The sequence below is a fragment of the Python bivittatus genome, unplaced genomic scaffold (assembly GCF_059951505.1).
Source record: "Python bivittatus isolate LINGU-HERP-01145 unplaced genomic scaffold, Pbiv_v1 ctg000070_np1212, whole genome shotgun sequence".
NCBI lineage: Eukaryota > Metazoa > Chordata > Lepidosauria > Squamata > Pythonidae > Python > Python bivittatus.
This window is the reverse complement of record NW_028277034.1, coordinates 16553679-16571165: the sequence shown is the minus strand read 5'-3', so window position 1 is coordinate 16571165 and position 17487 is coordinate 16553679. Positions and strand designations below refer to the sequence as shown.

The 17487-nt window shown below is 43.7% G+C and overlaps 1 long non-coding RNA gene across 3 annotated transcripts in view; it reads right to left on the bottom strand.

Annotated features, from left to right (window-relative positions):
* Nucleotides 1–349: 349 nt before the first annotated feature.
* The window catches only part of LOC112540365 (uncharacterized), an 88228-nt gene continuing 71090 nt past the window's right edge, over nt 350–17487 (bottom strand). For 2 of the 3 annotated variants that reach the window (XR_015794525.1, XR_015794528.1), the window contains exons 4-5: nt 16049–16161; nt 12450–15178 (exon numbers count right to left, since the gene is read on the bottom strand). This is a non-coding gene — a long non-coding RNA (uncharacterized LOC112540365). Of the gene's footprint in view, nt 475–12449; nt 15179–16048; nt 16162–17487 lie in introns of those variants that run through there. The other variant, XR_015794527.1, reaches the window with a different exon arrangement.

Genomic DNA, 17487 nt, shown 5'->3' with positions numbered 1-17487 from the left:
AATTTACTTCCCCCCAACAACAACAGCAAAAAAAAAAAACCTAGCACAAATCTACAGAAACATTGATGGTACGCTTTTGTATCATCAGCCAGCAATTTTATTGTCTTTTAATGAGGGATGCCCTGGAGTTGTATTCTGCAGGAAAGCAGTAGCTTTGTATATATGTAAAATGCAATACAGTATTATGCAACTTCATCAGTAGATAACTTATCATCATTAAGACAAAACTGGTATACAATTCCATGTCATGGAGTACAAATGAAATAAAATTGTTTCACAAAATCTTTTACTGCATTTCACAGAAACGTCAGCCAAAAGAAAACAACAAATTTGCAAAATGTTATATTGGGCCAAAAAACATGGATTAGAAACATCAACAGAGAAATAGTTCCAGATGATCCAATTGTCCATCTTAGCATGTCCAGCAGCTCAGACTGCTACCAAACAATGCGAGGAAGAAAATGAGATGGTCTCCTATAAAATGCAAATGTTCACAGAAATGTGTAGAAAGAAGAAATATTAGCATAATCATCAGAGTTCTCCATCCCTTTTTATAACTGCACTAATTATACAGTTGCAAAGTAATAAAAGAATATTGTTCCTATAGCAACTACAGTTTTAATTAGTACAGTTGTATGCTTTTTCAGGATATTTAATCTGGGAATGAAAAGTTTCATCTTGCTTTTCTGTAATAAAAAGTGCATATATTTCAAAGATGATACATAATCTATGCTGTAGAGTAGGGCCTGCACTTGCATAGAGAAAATGCCAGATGGTCATCAGGAATCATTTCTGAATACAACAAATGCACCCATTCACTTCACTAGAACATTGCAGAAATTGGGAAATTTATGTTTACCTTTTAGGGCCCCATGCCTGAGATGAACTTGCATGTAAATTCAGATGGTTCAGTACAAAATTTAGGAAACTGGAAAAATTACATCTGCTTTAAAATGGATTATTCCCTGGCCTCTTTCCAAAAAGGAAAACATGGTGTTAAAACATTTCAAAATTAGACCTGTCTGGTTCAGTGTACAATCCTATGCATAGTTAACTAGAAGTTTGAATGGGACCTATTCCGAATGCCTGAAAGGAAATTGTTCCAATTTACTGAAAATAGTAAAGTCCAATTTATCTGATAAACAGTCTTTCTTGTCTGAGCAATGGCAAAGTGATCTGAGGGGAGATTTATAGCTTTCCCCGTTGTCATGGTCAGATCACGTCCTGGTGACCCTGAGTTTCTCCTATGCCACCCCCCTCTGCAGGGAGGCAGAACCCATGAGATTGGTCCGCCCCCGGCGCCTGAGGGACCCATCAGGATTTCAGAGGGAGCTGGGGGATATTCCTGTGGACCTGCTGCACGGTCCAGCGGAGGCCCTGGCTGCTGCCTGGAATAGAGAAGTGGCCGGGGCCTTGGACAGGATCGCCCCTATGCAGCCTCTCTTGCCACATCGGCCCCAACACTCTCCGTGGTTTACGGAGGAGTTGAGGGTGCTGAAGAGGGTCAAGAGACATCTAGAGCGCCGGTGGAGGAAGACACGGACCGAATCCGACTGAACACACATTAGAGCCGCTATTAAGGCCTACATTGTGGCGATAAGAGCGGCAAAGCATCAATACTTCTCCGCCCTTATTGCATCTGTACAGTGCCGCCCGGCGGTCCTGTTTGGGATCACCAGGTCCCTCCTTGGTAAGGGGATGTGATGGTTCATTTGCAGGGCCTCATGGAGGAATTTGCAGAGCACCTGCAGGATAAATCACTCGGATTCGTTCCAAGTTGGACTTTGAGCATGGTGCAGGGTCTGGAGAGATACCGGGGGATCGCTCTTGCCTAGTTATCTGGGAACAGTTTGATCCTGTTGTTCCTGAGGAAGTGGACAGGATCCTCCAGACTGTGAGGGCCACCACTTGTCATCTGGACCCATGCCCTTCCTGGCTGGTGAAAGCAGCTCGGGAGGTGACATGTGGTTGGATCCAGGTGATGGTTACTACCAGGCAGTGTTTCCAGCACCCTTTAAAGAGGCGTTGGTCGCCTGGATCCTCCCGGGATCCTACCGTACTGGATCCTACCGTACTGGACAACTTTTGTCCAGTCTCCCAATCCCCTTCTTGGGGAAGGGGGTTGAGAAAGTGGTGGCTTCGCAGCTCCAAAGGGTCCTGGAGGAAATGGATTATCTGGACCCTTATCAGTCAGGTTTCAGGCCCGGCTATGGAATGGAAACGGCATTGGTCGCACTTATGGATGATCCCTGATGGGAGCGGGATGGTGGAAGTGCGACCATCCTTGCTCTCCTTGATCTCTCAGCGGCATTCGATACCATCGACCACGGTATTCTATTGGGACGGCTCAGGGAGTTGGGGGTGGGCAGTACTGTTTTGTGCTGGTTCACCTCCTTTCTCTGGGGCCGATCCCAATTGGTGGTGATAGGGAGCAAGAGGTCTCATCCTCGGTCCCTCCTTTGTGGGGTGCCGCAGGGTTCGGTTCTCTCTCCACTCAACATCTACATGAAACCGCTGGGTGAGATCATCCGTCATCATGGGATGAGGTATCATCAGTATGCTGATGATACTCAACTATCTATCTCCATCCCTGGTGAGGTAAGTGATGTCGTGACTACCCTCTTGCAGTGCCTCTGCTGTTTGATACTTTCCAGATCTGTTGGAACTCAACTCCCAAAATTCTCATCCCAATACATGGTTGGTAAGCTTTGGTCAACCATTTTCACATGCTACCTTACTGATCTAAATTGTCATTCCTTCTAAAGATACTATTAGCCACATGGAGGAAAATAGGAATATGGTTTGCTTGTTTGTTTGTTTTAAAGGCAACGGGGATATTCAATCACAGATTTATTACATAGCATGTATTTAAAATCAGGGGACTTTAGTTTTTTTCCCCCTTAAATTTTAATTAACTGAATTCCCATTGTTGGTCTGTTGAAAACTCCAGAGTAGAGTTGGGCTAGACTCTTAAAATTACTGATATTGTGCATTGCTGAGAGATCCTTTGTGCATTAAGATAGGGCTGAATGAAGGCAGCAGGAAATGGGCTATAGGAAGGTGACATATAATGAATCAGTTAATTGGTCCAGGGTTTCAGGTAAAATGTTTCTCTATTGCTTCTGTGGAGGTTATATACTGAAGTGAAGGTCTCTTGCACGTACTGTAAAGCAAGTGCTCACCCACTGCACTTTTGTAGACAGTCACAAATTCTTTTACTAAGTGATTGTGAAGTTCAGTTTAAAATTAAATTGTTCCATTTGATTTTTAAAATCCTTCTTTACAAGATTTTGGCTTATTTAGAGATATGTGTGACCTTTTAATGAATAATACTTAATCTTCACCTGAATCTTCAATTTTTCAAAAGTCATCTCTTAGAATGACAATGTAATATCCAGTGTTAACTCAAGGTTAATGTGTGTGTGTGTGTAAAAAAGACAGTCCCATTCAATTTCAAAAAGAAGCATGACAGCATTTAGAAAATGAACTGTCAGTCCCTTTATTCTAAGGTGTGGGAGGGTTTTTTTGCATTATAATTCAGATTATATTAAAAGAAAAACATTGATTGGCAGGTGATGAATCATTTCCTATGAAATAATGGAGTCCCATTTTCATATTAAAGTCTAGAGGACAAAACATTTCATTGAATTTAGCGGCATACACCTACTGATCTTAGCACTTAAGAAGTTAATTTTGTACATTAAAATTTAGTATATGTTAGGGATTTATATATGTTCAGATGAACAAGTACTGGACAGACATGGCATCTTTGTTTTAGCTTGTGTATTATTAGCACTACTCTGTTATTTGTGATACCAGAGTAGTTTTGCTTTGCAGCCCAGAACTGGTAGCCCAGATCTCAAACTAGCCAGCCTCACATACATTCCATGCATACTGCTAGGGTTCCAGGTGGTCAGCTTCAATCTGCATGCACTTCACTCCTACGGCGTTTATCAAACTGTCCAGATCGTTGTTCCCCTGGTATATGCTGGAAATTCTCAGCTCTAGCAAGAAATGAGGATTGTCCACAGAATGAATTGAAAGCGGTTAGCCTGGAAGAATTCTGACACCTACTGAGGAGGTTCAAGGGTGGTGGACTTTAGCACACACCCACTTCAGACAATCCCATCATTGTTACCAAGGCCAAAGTGTCTGGAAAATCTTTGGCTTGCAGGTGCAGTGGAGGTGGGTGAGGTACTAGTGAGAGGGTGAAGCTTATCTTATCTGACTAAAGTTCCTGGTCAGTGCCTCCTGCCCACTACTTCCAGAACCCACTGGTCAAAGTTCCTGGCCAGCATATTCCAGGAAGATAAGCCATTCTGTTCAGAGGTTTTGACTAATGGTATTAGTGAGCAAAACTGTAACATCTTCCCTGGGATGTGCTACCAAACTCTTCCCCCAGAGAGAAGTGGGTGGGCCATGCTGTCAGCTTATCAGTCTTAGGACAAGTTGTACAGTAGCCAACAGTTAAAGTTTTGCAGAGATCTAATAGAAAATGCTGTGATAAATGGAACTATCAGAATCAATAGAATGTACTTGTACTTCAAGTTAAGGGACCTCCAATTTTTTCAGAGATCTGGGCACCATCACATAACCTTGCACAATGATAGTGGTGGAGAAACAAAACAATCTGAGACCTGAGAACCCTAAATCTTGCAATGATCTTGAAATTTTTCAGTCTCAGTCGTGGATGTGTGTAATCTTTCCCCCTTCAAGTTCACAGAGAATCTCAATTCTGTGGAGTCCTTGGGGTTCTCTGAGCTTGGTTCTTTTCTTGCAAATGTTTCATTACCCAGCTAGTTAACATCTTAAGTGCTAAAATGGGATGGGGTTTGCTCTCTATTTATATACTGTGGCCTGTCTTGCCAGTGCTGGTGAGGGTGGGGGTGGGGGTCTTGTTTTGCTCCTCTGGTAGTTCCTTGATTAGCATATGTTTACTGCTTGATTGTGTGCCTGGTGGTAATCTCTGCTTATCTGGGTGCTGATTGCTGGTGAGGCGATCTTCTAGTATTTTGTCTCTTTTGAATACTATGTAGATGCTGTTTATCTCTATGTGCCTGTTGATGGCTGCCTTGTCTGAATACCAAGCTTCTGAGAATTCTCTTGCATTTTTGGATTTAGCTTGGTCTAAAATGCTGACAGTTTCCCAGTTAAAACTATGGTTAAGTCTGTCCAAGTGTTGTGGGAGGAGAAAAACAAAACCCCTACCCCCACCAGCACTGGCAAGAGGCCACAGTATATAAATAGAGAGCAAACCCCATCCCATTTTAGCACTGAAGATGGTGCCTAGCCATGTAATGAAATGTTTGCAAGAAAAGTACTAAGCTCAGAGAACCCCAAGGACTCCACAACCCTGAACTACACATATTCACCTCTATTGTTAATCTCAATTCTGTGAGAATGGAGGCAGTAACACAAATAAATAAACCAAATTTTATAAATTTGTCTGAATTTCAGCTAAAATATCATTCTTATTTGAGAGGTTGAAAGATCTCCCCCCAAATAAAGAACCTCAGAAAATTTGACAGTCATGTATGGTATATGTGTATGTTTACATTTATTTATCTATTGAATACAGATGCTTTTATGCTGCTTCAAACATTTTGACTAAGTGTTTCACAAGCAGCAAAATACAAACATAAGAATTATGTAATTACAAAATAAAACTGTCTGGGACTCCCGCCTGGGAGTGAGAGTCTAGGAGGGAGTCTGAGAGCCTATGAGGATATTAGGATCCACCTTCTGGGTGGGAGACAGGAGGTGTGAGTCGGGTGTCTACCCTGCCGACTAGTGAGAGAGGTTGTGCAGGGTAACAGAGGGTGTGGGGGTATGTATGGTTCGATGGGGGGTGGGTCCTGGCGGTGCTGAGAGCATGAGCTGGTGCGCCAGGGTGACCCTCCCTCACCGGTGAGCATTTGGGTGTGAATGAGGATGACTGGTTGGAAGGAGGGGCCCTTACCTCAGATTGGGGGCCTGGGAGGTCCAGGTAGGAAGGTATTTGGGCCCAGAACCCCTGGGGCTATGCTGTGGACTACCCCATCGAGGTGGTGACAGGCAGGGGACGTTATGGCGGGAGCTGGAGGGCGGGCCATCTTCAGGGAAGATACCCCCGGTATGTCTCACCGGTGGCATGTTCCGGCCCTCCTGGCTCATTCCCAGGTCCTGGTCAGCAGGTTCGTAGGGGCCCTGGCTTTTGGCTGCTGCTGCTTAATGCCAGGTCAGTTAACAACAAGGCCCCCCTCATATGTGACTTGATCACTGAGGAGGGGGCAGACCTGGCATGCATTACTGAGACCTGGCTGGTAATGCCCCTCTTGGAAATGTGCCCGGCTGGGTTCACAGTGTTCGGTTCACATCACCGAGATGCCAGGTCAGTGCAGGAGGGGTGGCTATTGTGATCCGGAAATCTCTAGTGGCCTTCAGGGGCATTGCTTCACAAGTTTCTGGCTGTGAGACACTGTTCATTAGGTTGGGTTCCCGCGAACAGTTGGGAGTTTTGCTATTGTACCAGCCTCCCTGCTGCATGGCAGCCTCCCTGCCTGGCCTGCTGGAGGCCATCAGGGGCTGGCGGTGGAGTTCCCCAGGCTCATGGTTCTGGGGGACTTCAGCCTGCCATCCCTGGGGCAGTCCTCGGATGCGGCTCTGGAGTTCATGGCTACCATGGCAGCCATGGGCCTGTCGCAAATGGTGCGGGACCCAACCCGAGACAGTGGCCACATGCCAGATTTGGTTTTCTTGTTGGAGCAATGGCAAAGTGATCTGAGGGGAGATTTACAGCTTTCCCTGCTATCATGGGCAGATCACATCCTGGTGACCCTGAGTTTCTCCTATGCCATCCTCCTCTGCAGGGAGCCAGGACCCATGCGATTGGTCCACCCCTAGCGCCTGATGGACCCGTCAGGGTTTCAGAGGGAGCTGGGGGATATTCCCATGGACCTGCTGCACGGTCCAGCGGAGCCCTTGGCTGCTGCTTGGAATAGGGAGGCGGCTGGGGCCTTGGACAGGATCGCGCCTATGCGACCTCTCTTGCCACATCAGCCCCAACACTCCCCATGGTTTATGGAGGAGTTGAGGGTGCTGAAGAGGGTTAAGAGACTGTGATGGAATGGAATTATGAAGGCCGAGCGCAGGGAGACAAACATTTTCTTAGCTCGCCAGAACTGCGTGGGAGGATCAAGAGGATGAGACTGGCACCTCCCTGAGGAATTCACACTGTTGTGGCTGGAGGACTTTGGGAACTGGGGTTTTAGTCTGGGAAGATTCTTGCTAGAGGTTGTAGCTAATAAACATAGCTGAACTGAATTAGCATTGTCTCTTGGAGTTCCTTGGGCTAGGCCTGACATCAATCAAATGTTTGTCTCCCTGCACTCGGCTTTCATAATTCCATTCCATCACAGACACAACTAGAGCACTGCTGGAGGAAAATAAAGACTGAATCTGACTGAACAGAGGTTAGAGCTGCTGTTAAGGCCTACACTGTGGCAATAAGGGTGGCGAAGCGTCTATACTTCTCTGCCCTTATCGCATCTGCAGAATGCCACCCGGCGGCCCTGTTTAGGATCTCTAGGTCCCTCCTTGGCAAGGGTGATGTGGGGGTTCATTTGCAGGGCCGTGCAGAGGAATTTTCAGAGCATCTACAGGACAAAGTCACTCGGATTCATTCCAAGTTAGATTCCGAGCGTGGGGCAGGGTCTGGGGAGATACCGGGGGACCGTTCTTACCCAGTTATCTGGGAACAGTTTGATCCTGTTGCTCCTGAGGAAGTGGACAGGGTCCTGGGGACTGTGAAGGCCACCACTTGCCATCTTGACCCATGCCCCTCCTGGCTGGTGAAAGCAGCTCGGGAGGTGTCATGTGGTTGGATCCAGGCAATTGTTACTACATCTTTGCAAGAGGGACTGTTTCTGGCCACCTTCAAGGAGGCGTTGGTGCACCCCCTCCTCAAGAAACCCTCCCTGGATCCTACCATACTGGATAATTTTCGTCCAGTCTCCCACCTCCCATTTTTGGGGAAGGTGGTTGAGGAAGTGATGGGTTCACAGCTCCAAAGGATTCTGGAGGAAACGGATTATCTGGACCCTTTTCAGTCAGGTTTCAGGCCCAGTTATGGGACGGAAACGGCATTGGTCGCACTTATGGCTGATCTCTGGAGGGAGCGGGATGGTGGAAGTGCGACCATCCTTGCTCTCCTTGATCTCTCAGCAGCTTTCAATACCATCGACCCCGGTATCCTGTTGGGATGGCTCAGGGAGTTGGGGGTGGGCGGCACAGTCTTGTGCTGGTTCACCTCCTTTCTTCAGGGCCAATCCCAATTGGTGTTGATAGGGGGCAAGAGGTCCCATCCTTGGCCCCTCCTTTGTGGGGTGCCGCAGGGTTCAGTTCTCTCTCCTCTCCTTTTCAACTACATGAAACCGCTGGGTGAGATCATCCACCACCATGGGATGAGGTATCATCAGTATGCTGATGATACACAATTATACATCTCCATCCCAGGTGATTTGAGTGATGCTGTGACCACCCTTTTGTGGTGCCTGGAGGCTGTAGGGGTCTGGATAGGGAACAACAGGCTTTGGCTGAACCCTGGTAAGATGGACTGGCTGTGGGTTAATGGCTCCTCTGTATCCAGGACTTTGTCATTTTTGGTGCTTGATGGGGTGGTACTACCCCAGACAGACCCAGTGCGTAATCTGGGGGTCCTCCTAGACTCATGGCTCCTGCTTGAAGAGCAGGTGGCAGCCGTGGCTGGAAGGGCCTTTGCACAGCTTCGGGTTGTGCATCAATTACACCCTTTCCTGGATCGGGATGCCCTTCGAACAGTCACTCATGCCCTTGTTATCTCCCAGATAGACTACTGCAATGCGCTCTACATGGGGCTACCCTTGTAGACTATCCGGAAGCTACAGCTGGTCCAGAATGTGGCTGCTGGGCTATTTTTGGAGCCCCAAGAAGGGCCCATGTAACACCGTTGCTCCGCGAGCTGCATTGGGTACCAGTTTGCTTCCGGGTCCAATTCAAGGTGTTGGTTATTACCTTTAAAGCCCTACATGGCATGGGGCCAGGTTACCTAAGGGACCGCCTCTCCCCTATGTCTTTAACCTGTCCCACCTGATCGCACAGAGCTTCGGGCCCCCTCAGTAAAAGAACTCCATCTAACGGGGTCCAGAAGGCGGGCCTTCTCTGCAGTAGCCCCCATTCTTTGGAACATTCTGCCCCTGGAGGTGCGATTGGCCCCCTCACTCCTGGCCTTCCGAAGGGCCTTGAAGACCTGGTTCTGCCACTTGGCCTGAGGTGTGGAGGGTATACTTCATGCAGGGGGATGGCTAGCCCCATAGTGGCCAGCTCTCCACAGCCTGATTTTCCATCTTCTTGGATCTTCCTTTTTTTTTAGTATTGTTTTAAATTTTGGATGTTTTATGTGTTTAGATATATTTATAGTTTTAATGTTTTTTGTAAGTCGCCCAGAGTCCCCTATTGTGGGGGAGATGGGTGGGGGACAAATCCAATCAATCAATCAATCAATCAATCAATCAATCAATCACCACCAAGTGTATCACCACAATAATAATTTATTTATAACAATCACAATTACAATTACAGTATCATAATAAAACATAGTGCAAAATATCATCAGAATCTCATTATATACCCAGGTACATCTGACTACTAATGCCACAGTCCCCAAATACTTGTTTGAAAAGTCATGCTTCCAGAAGTTTTCTGAATATTAGAAGCAAGGGTCTCAATCTGGCAGGAGGGATGCTCCTTCAGAAAACGTTCACTTTTGAGTCACCTAATGTTGTACTTCATGGGTGAGGGGAAGAGTATTTCAGCAATTAGTGTTATCTAACAATACCAAGTTGTCACGGTTAACATGTAGGCTATTACACCCTTTGGTACTCCATGCAAGAGTGCCTAACAGCTCAATCTCTCCTTCTTCACACAGAGCAATTGAAACTAACCACTCATGGAGAAGTGGGACCAACACAGAATTGAACCCCTATTCTCAACCATCACAGATTGTCCAAAAGTATGTTTGATGTTATCAAAGCCTGCTGAAAGTTCTAGCAGGATGAGTAGAATCATATTCCTCCCTCTAAACCCTGTCATAAGTCCACTGAAATCAGCCATACAAGTTTGTCATGTGAACCAGTGTAAATCTGGAACCAACCCATTGTTTAAAAAGGCACAATCTCAGTTAATTGTAATTTGTTGGCTTAGTATCATTGATTCCTATCTGAGCAGAATTTGCTTCTTCCAGTGATCACTTTAAGGTACTAATCTGACCATTTTGTTCCCAACAGGTGGCATTGTTTAATTGTTGGAACCTGGAGGACACCAACCCTGCCAGTTTGAACAAGTCAGGCTGATACTATGGGAGACAGGGAGTCCCTCAAGTGACTAGGTCACTGGCCACCAGTGCAGCTCACAAAGCAGAGGTGACACATGGGCATACTGAGGCATCTTTGCCCACGCATTCTGCATTCTGGACTAGCTGAAACTTCTGGGCTGTCTTCAAGGGTAGCCCCATGTAGAGAACATGGGGTATGTATGTATGTATGTATGTACAGTGGTACCTCGGGATACGAACACCTCTACTAACGAACTTTTCGGGTTACGACCAGCTCCGGCCGCAAAAGTTTACCTCGATGTGCAAACTCCGCCTCGGGGTACGGTCATTTTTCCACCCTGACACGTGGTCCGCGGCCATTTTTCTGCCCCTGACACGTGGTCTGCGGCCATTTTCCCGCACCGCCGCGTGGTGCCCAGCTGTTTTCCTGCCCCGCCTCGCAGCGCCCGGCCGTTTTCCCACCCTGCCACGTGGCGCCCGGCCGTTTTCCCACCCCTGATGTGTGGTCCGCAGACGCCAGAATGGATTAACGGTAATTACATTGAACCTTATGGGAAAATTTGCTTCGGGGTGCGACCAAATTCGGAGGGCAGAACGGATTAACCGGATTTACATTGAACCCTATGGGGAAATTTGCGTCGGGTTACGACCAACTCGGGATACGCCCAGAGTCACGGAACGGATTAAGTTCGTATCCTGAGGTACCACTGTATGTATGTGTGTGTGTGTGTGTGTGTGTGTGTGTACACATACAGATACAGATACACAGATACACAGATACACACACACACATACATATATATATATATAGAGAGAGAGAGAGAGAGAGAGAATTAATATGCTGAAGAAAAATGCAGGATGCAAAATGCAATTATGTTTTCCTGCATTGTTTTATAATGCCTTATTTCTTTAAAATAATCTGTCCTTTTCAGGAAATAAGTGTTGCAAAAGGAAGTGTGACCTCCAGCAACATTAATCTATAAATCTACATGATTGAAATATTGCTGGCTTGAAATAGAAATCATTACTTTATTGTAAAATTATACTAAATAAATGGCTCAATGATAGCAAATTATGCTGCAAGTGTGGGAGGCTGGGAGGACTCCAATGGATATGGCTGTTGTAGACGTTTCACACTCTCTTCAAAATTCTAATGCTTTCAAAACTGTCAGCATATATTATGTATGCATATATACCATACACCACAGTTTCATGAAACCTGGCACTCATGTAGTGTTGGGTGAGTTTCAGAATCTTATTTATTGAATATTAACCTTTGTGCAGTTCTTTCTTGCATCTTCCATTTGCTGCTGAGAGGGCCCCCAGCCTGCTCTGCTTCTTCATTCTCTTTGTTTTACTCTTTTTACTGTAGAGTTTACTGGTACATTTTAGAATATGTTTGCATGAAGTATGCTTGCATACTGATGTCTACAAGATAGCTATGCTGAAGTAGCGCTCTTGACACTTCCTTAAAATTCCTGGTGTGCCTGGGAACCTAAACCTTTTCCCCCTCTGTCTTAAGCAGTCTGCAGCTTATTGGTTTACACTGTGTTCTGAGAAAATCTTCCAGGACTTTAACATGTGAAATAAATAAATGCCTACGTGGCAGCTTGTGCACAGCAAAATCTCTCTCTTCCCCCCGCCACCCCCTCTCTCACACACATCATCATCATCCATAGAATAAAGGAAAGCATTGTGGAGAAGGAAATATTGTAATTTCAGATGTCATCTTTTTTCTTTGTTTTTGTGCTTAGTGCACAAAAATCCACAGACTTGTATTATAAAATGTAGTCGTATCTAGCAGCAGAAAAACAAGGGTAACGATCATGGAATGTGCAAGTCAATTCCCCCACCACCATCACCACCACCACCATCGTCCATGCAGCAGGCACGCCTATGTGTTTAAACCCTTTGGCAAGTTAATTCTTCCCATTTTAGAACATTTGGAGAAAATATCCCTCCTATAAGCATCTCTGCCATGGATCCATTTTTTGTATCCTAGTGATGGAAACAATATTCATGCTAACACTATAATAAGTATCACAGCAAGCGATTGGCCATCCAGTCCCTCCCCCCCCCCACACACACACACCCAGTTGCCATCTTGCAAATGTGTTGGGCAACAACTCTCATCATTTCCATCAGATGAGTTGGAGTACAGTATCATAATCCTCACAGCTGGCTATCCAAAATCTACCTACCAGGGTATATTAACGGTACAGCATTGAGGCAGCAGGACTGTGAGGAAAAGTTTTCTTTGAGGGGAAACAACTGGAACTGCACAGGCCTGCCATGTATGCAATTTTAAGACTTAAATATAAAGAGATGGTATAACAGTGCAGGGCTATGTTGGGCTGTTCACTAGTTTGATAAGTACATAAAAGGTATCTGGAGGTTGAGTCCTGGCAACTGGACTTCCTTTCTTTTGGTTTGATAGGTTTCGCTGCTTGTCCAAGCAGCTTCTTCAGTCTAGAAAGTTGGTTGGGGGGATCCCATAAATGTCTTCCAGGGTGGCTGAGTTTCTCACTAACATGATGGGCTCGTTGAAGGATATGACAATAGGAGATGTGATTAGTAGAGTCTTTGGGATGTGGATGTCTTACTCCTAATCCCTCACTCATCCCCCTGTGGGTGGTTAAATGCTGCCTCCCTGGTGAACTTGTGAAGTGGTCTTAATCTTCCTGGGGACTGATGAAAGAGCAGCATGAAAAATGGGAGACAAGTTGTGTTTGAGGTCTCCCCCTCTATTGAGGGAAGGATTTATGCCACGTTGGCATAAATGGATTCCTTCACTCCTCTCTCAAACCACCTATCTTCTCTGTCCAAAATGTGAACATTATTGTCCTCAAATGAGTGTGCTTTTTCCTTTAGATGGAGGTAAACTGCTGATTCTGGTCCTGTGTTGTTGCTCATCCTGTGCTGGGCCATCCTCTTGTGTAAAGGCTGTTTGGTTTCTCCAATGTAGAGCTCTGAACACTCCTCACTGCACTGGATTGCATATACTACGTTGCTCTTTTTAACCCCCTAGCCAACTTTCTAGACCGAAGAAGCTGCTTGGACAAGCAGCGAAACCAAAAGAAAAGAAGTCCAGGGGCCATGACAAAAGAAGCTGCTTGGACAAGCAGTATCAGACCAAAAGAAAAGTCCAGTTGCCATGACTCACCCGGCAGAGAATTCCACCTGGATGACTGAGAATCTTCATCAACTTGCATAAAAGGTACAGACAACCCGTACCTTGTGTTATAAACACCCATTTAAAAGTTCACACCCAAACAGTACTGCTTCCTAAGTGCTATTAACATAATCATACAGTGATGGATGCAACAAAGCAATTAGTGAAACCTGTGTAATTCCTTTATTGTATTCCCAATCTAATGGGCTCATATCTACTAAGGTATTAAAGCTTTTGTTTAGGGAATAGATAGATTAGCTTTTCCAATATTATTTCATAGTTAAATAAAAGAATATATGGCTTTCAGAAATCTTTTGCGGCAATTATAAGATTTTGTTTTAAAATTAAAAACAAAAGAAAAAGCCTATTAAAGAAGGAACTAAGCATAATAAAATTACCGATGGGTTATATCGCTTTGTCCTTCTTTCTCCTCTGGCCCTCTCTCTTTATACCTTCCCTTTTGATTGACAGCTGCTCAATCACAAGCCATCACAGCCCCCTTTGTTCAGTCAAATCTTCCTTCAGCAACCTCACAGCAGCTGTAAACAGCTTGAGCCAATCAAGCCTGTGGAAAGTTCTGGCATTCTAAAGCATCCATAATCTCTGGATATTTGCCTCAGGATTTCTGGCTACACCATGACATTGTGCTGCATGCAAATCACATTTAAATTGTTATCAGGAAATAAATGGAATACTAACATGTATTTTAAGTGTAAATGAATGCACTGAATGATCCATCTGCAGAATTATTACAAGCTTCTCTCAAGACTCTCCTATTGTTTTCTTTTTAATGTTGCACTAGCATCATTTTTTATATATCCATCTTATCCAAAGCACAACCCTAAGCGCCACCACCAGATTAGCAGTTATTCTTCATGAAATAGTTGTGAAATATTATTCTCATTACTTTTGTTAGCAGGCAGTATTCTGTTTCTAAGGAAAAAGAATGTCACGTTTAGCCCAAAGAACTCCAAGAGACAATGCAAATTCAGTTCTGCTGTGTTTATTAGCTACAACCTCTAGAAAGAATCTCCCCAGACTGAACCCTAGCTCCCAAGCCAGCCAGTCACAACACCATGGATTCCTCAGGGAGGTGCCAGCCTCATCCTCTTGCACTTCCCATGCTCTTGCGGTGAACTAAGAACGCGCTTATCTCCCTGAGCCTGGCCTTCATAATTCCATTCCATCACATAGAATGACTTTTAGACAGGTTGACTGTGCAAATTACACAACCCATTCCTCTTTACTTGATCTGTCTACTACTTGTGCTTTTCCATACCCTGAATTCTGCTACTCAGAGACAAGTTACTATATAGATTCCTATCCTCACTTCTTTCTTCTTGAAAATTGGCATTTTAAAATACAACCATACCTGCTAGGGTTTCATTTCAGAACCAGTGTGAACCAAGGAGTACAGAAGAACTAGGCATAATGCATTATTCCACATCATTTGGAGAATGAATGCTTATAAAAGAGAATACAAATTGTAAAGAATCCATTAAGCTTGATGAAGTAGCCATCAAGATGGATATTTCTCCTCTTACTATACCTGCCATTATGAGACCACAGTCCTTTTTCCATAGCCATGTTAAAGTGTAATCCATCCATTCCCCAGTCAACAGAAAGCCCCTAGTCTTCAGGATGAGAAATAGATTTGCCTGGAAGATGGGTAGGTCAAGTATATATTAGTGGCAAACAATATATAGAGGTGCAGTAACTTCAAAATTCAAACAGTTTGGAAATTATTGGCTGACAAATTTATTATGCTGGAAGTATGAAATGCTGGAAGGGCCCTGTACAGGTATGATATGGTCTAAAACCACCACCGTTCCATTTTGATTTAATATCCATACACTTGTTAATATGGTTTGTGGAGGAGGTATTGGGTTTAAAGAATTTGGTGAGTAGGTATCATATAGATTTTTGTAAATTGTTCAGTCAAGCAAGCAATTGTGATGTCAACACGATATTGAAGTACATAAAAACGTACAGATAGTCCTCACTTAACGACCACAGTAGGGACCATAAAATTCATTGTTAAGCAGGGCAGATGTTAAGTGAGTGGCACCCGATTTTACAAACTTTTTGGCAGCAGTCATTAAGTGAATCACTGTGGGTGTTAAGTGAATCACGTGGTTCTCCATTGATTTTGCTTGCCGGAAGCCAGCTGGGAAGGTCGCAAATGGCAATCATGTGACCCTGGGAAGCTGCAACCATTGTAAGTGCAAGCTGGTTGCCAAGCACCTGGATCACGATCAGGTGACCGCAGGGGTACTGTGATGGTTGTAAGTGTGCAGATCAGTTGTAAGTCCCTTTGTTCAGCACTACTGAAACTTTGAACAGTCACTGAATGGTTGTTAAGTGAGGACTACCTGTATGAAGAACTCTAAATATTTAACATGAGATGTTTATTAATTGGTTCTTTAATAGTTTATTGAAAATAAATAACCAATTTTACTCCATTTGACCAATATTACTCCATTTGACAAGACTTAATTATTTGTATAAAAACTAAGGTTTTTCTATACCTTTTCATAATATGTATTTGTCTGTTTTCTTCTGTTTTTTGCATTTTTCCTTTTCCTTGCTTTCTGTTTTTCTTTCGAAAGGCTTTAGGCTTTCTTGCTTTCTTTTTTTTTTCCTATTAAGACAAATATTTCTTTTAAAAAATAGCATTAGATTGAAGCATTCAATATAAAAAGATGAAAACTGCATTCCTATCTATGTCTTCTCTTGAGTCATAGCAATGGTTTGGAATTTCTCATTTTGGCTTCACTCTTCACACTAAATTGTAATATGATTCGGTTTTGACTTAGCATAATTCATAATCTCAACTAATATTGTTTTCATAAATTATGTATGACACCCATTGTGATTATTAACTAAACAATGGTTAAACAAACAAGAGCTTAGAGTGAATCTAGTCAGTAACTGGCAGTGATCCTGCAGGTTTTCATTTCCAGTCCTACATGGAGATACAGAGGGCTCAGTTAGGAATATTTTGCATGCAGAGAATGTAATGGCAGGATTAGGTATGGCAGGATTAGGTATTAGAATGTAACAGCAGGATTTTTCTGGTTTTACCACATGGATAACATCAAATGAACAAAAAAGCCATATTTTTAATGTTCCTTTCAAGATAGAAAGCTGATATCAACCAAATTCATATGTGAACAGAGGTTTTGATGGGTAGCTTATATTATATCAATCACCTAAGAAATGTGAGAAAACATCTATTTTCAAAAATACCAGCCTTAGAAAAACAGTATTTGAAAATGTATCTGTTGCAAAAATGCCAAAAGGAAAATGTTTAGTAGTTTTTCTTCTCCTTTCTTCACTCCAAAAGTGATTTCATGGTTTTCCTAGGACAACCAAGTCTGGCTTAGGTTACAAATCAAATGCTTATCCCATACTTCCACTAATAGCATACTCCCATTTCACATGCATTTGCTTAACATATGCAATTACCTTGCCTAGAGCAAGAGAGCATTTTAGACTGTGAATCAGAAAGACATTTCAACCTCTTAAACTAATCTATGGAAATACTTGCAAATATGTCAAGAGCTTCAAGGCAGAATAAAAATTGGCCTTGAATGCAAAATGGAGCATATTATATACTTGTTATTAAATAAGATTTTAAACACATTTGCATTCAAACCATGACATAAATGTATATATACCTTGTGGACCTGCCATAAATACTCTTTTGATTTAACGTAACTTTGATGGTTAATATGCAATTTAATGTGCAAAAATTTACTTTTATTGTAAAAAAATTACTTGATGCTAAGTAATTTTTCTTGATATAAAGTAAATGACTATAGTAGTGCAAATTTGTTTTCACTCTTAGGCACGTGCCCCCAATTTTGCCACCATGCACTACTCCTGAGCTATGTGTCTGTGGCAGACTCCTGTGGAATGTTTTGAACTGGGAACTAAGTGCATTGGAGAAGTCACTTAATTGTCA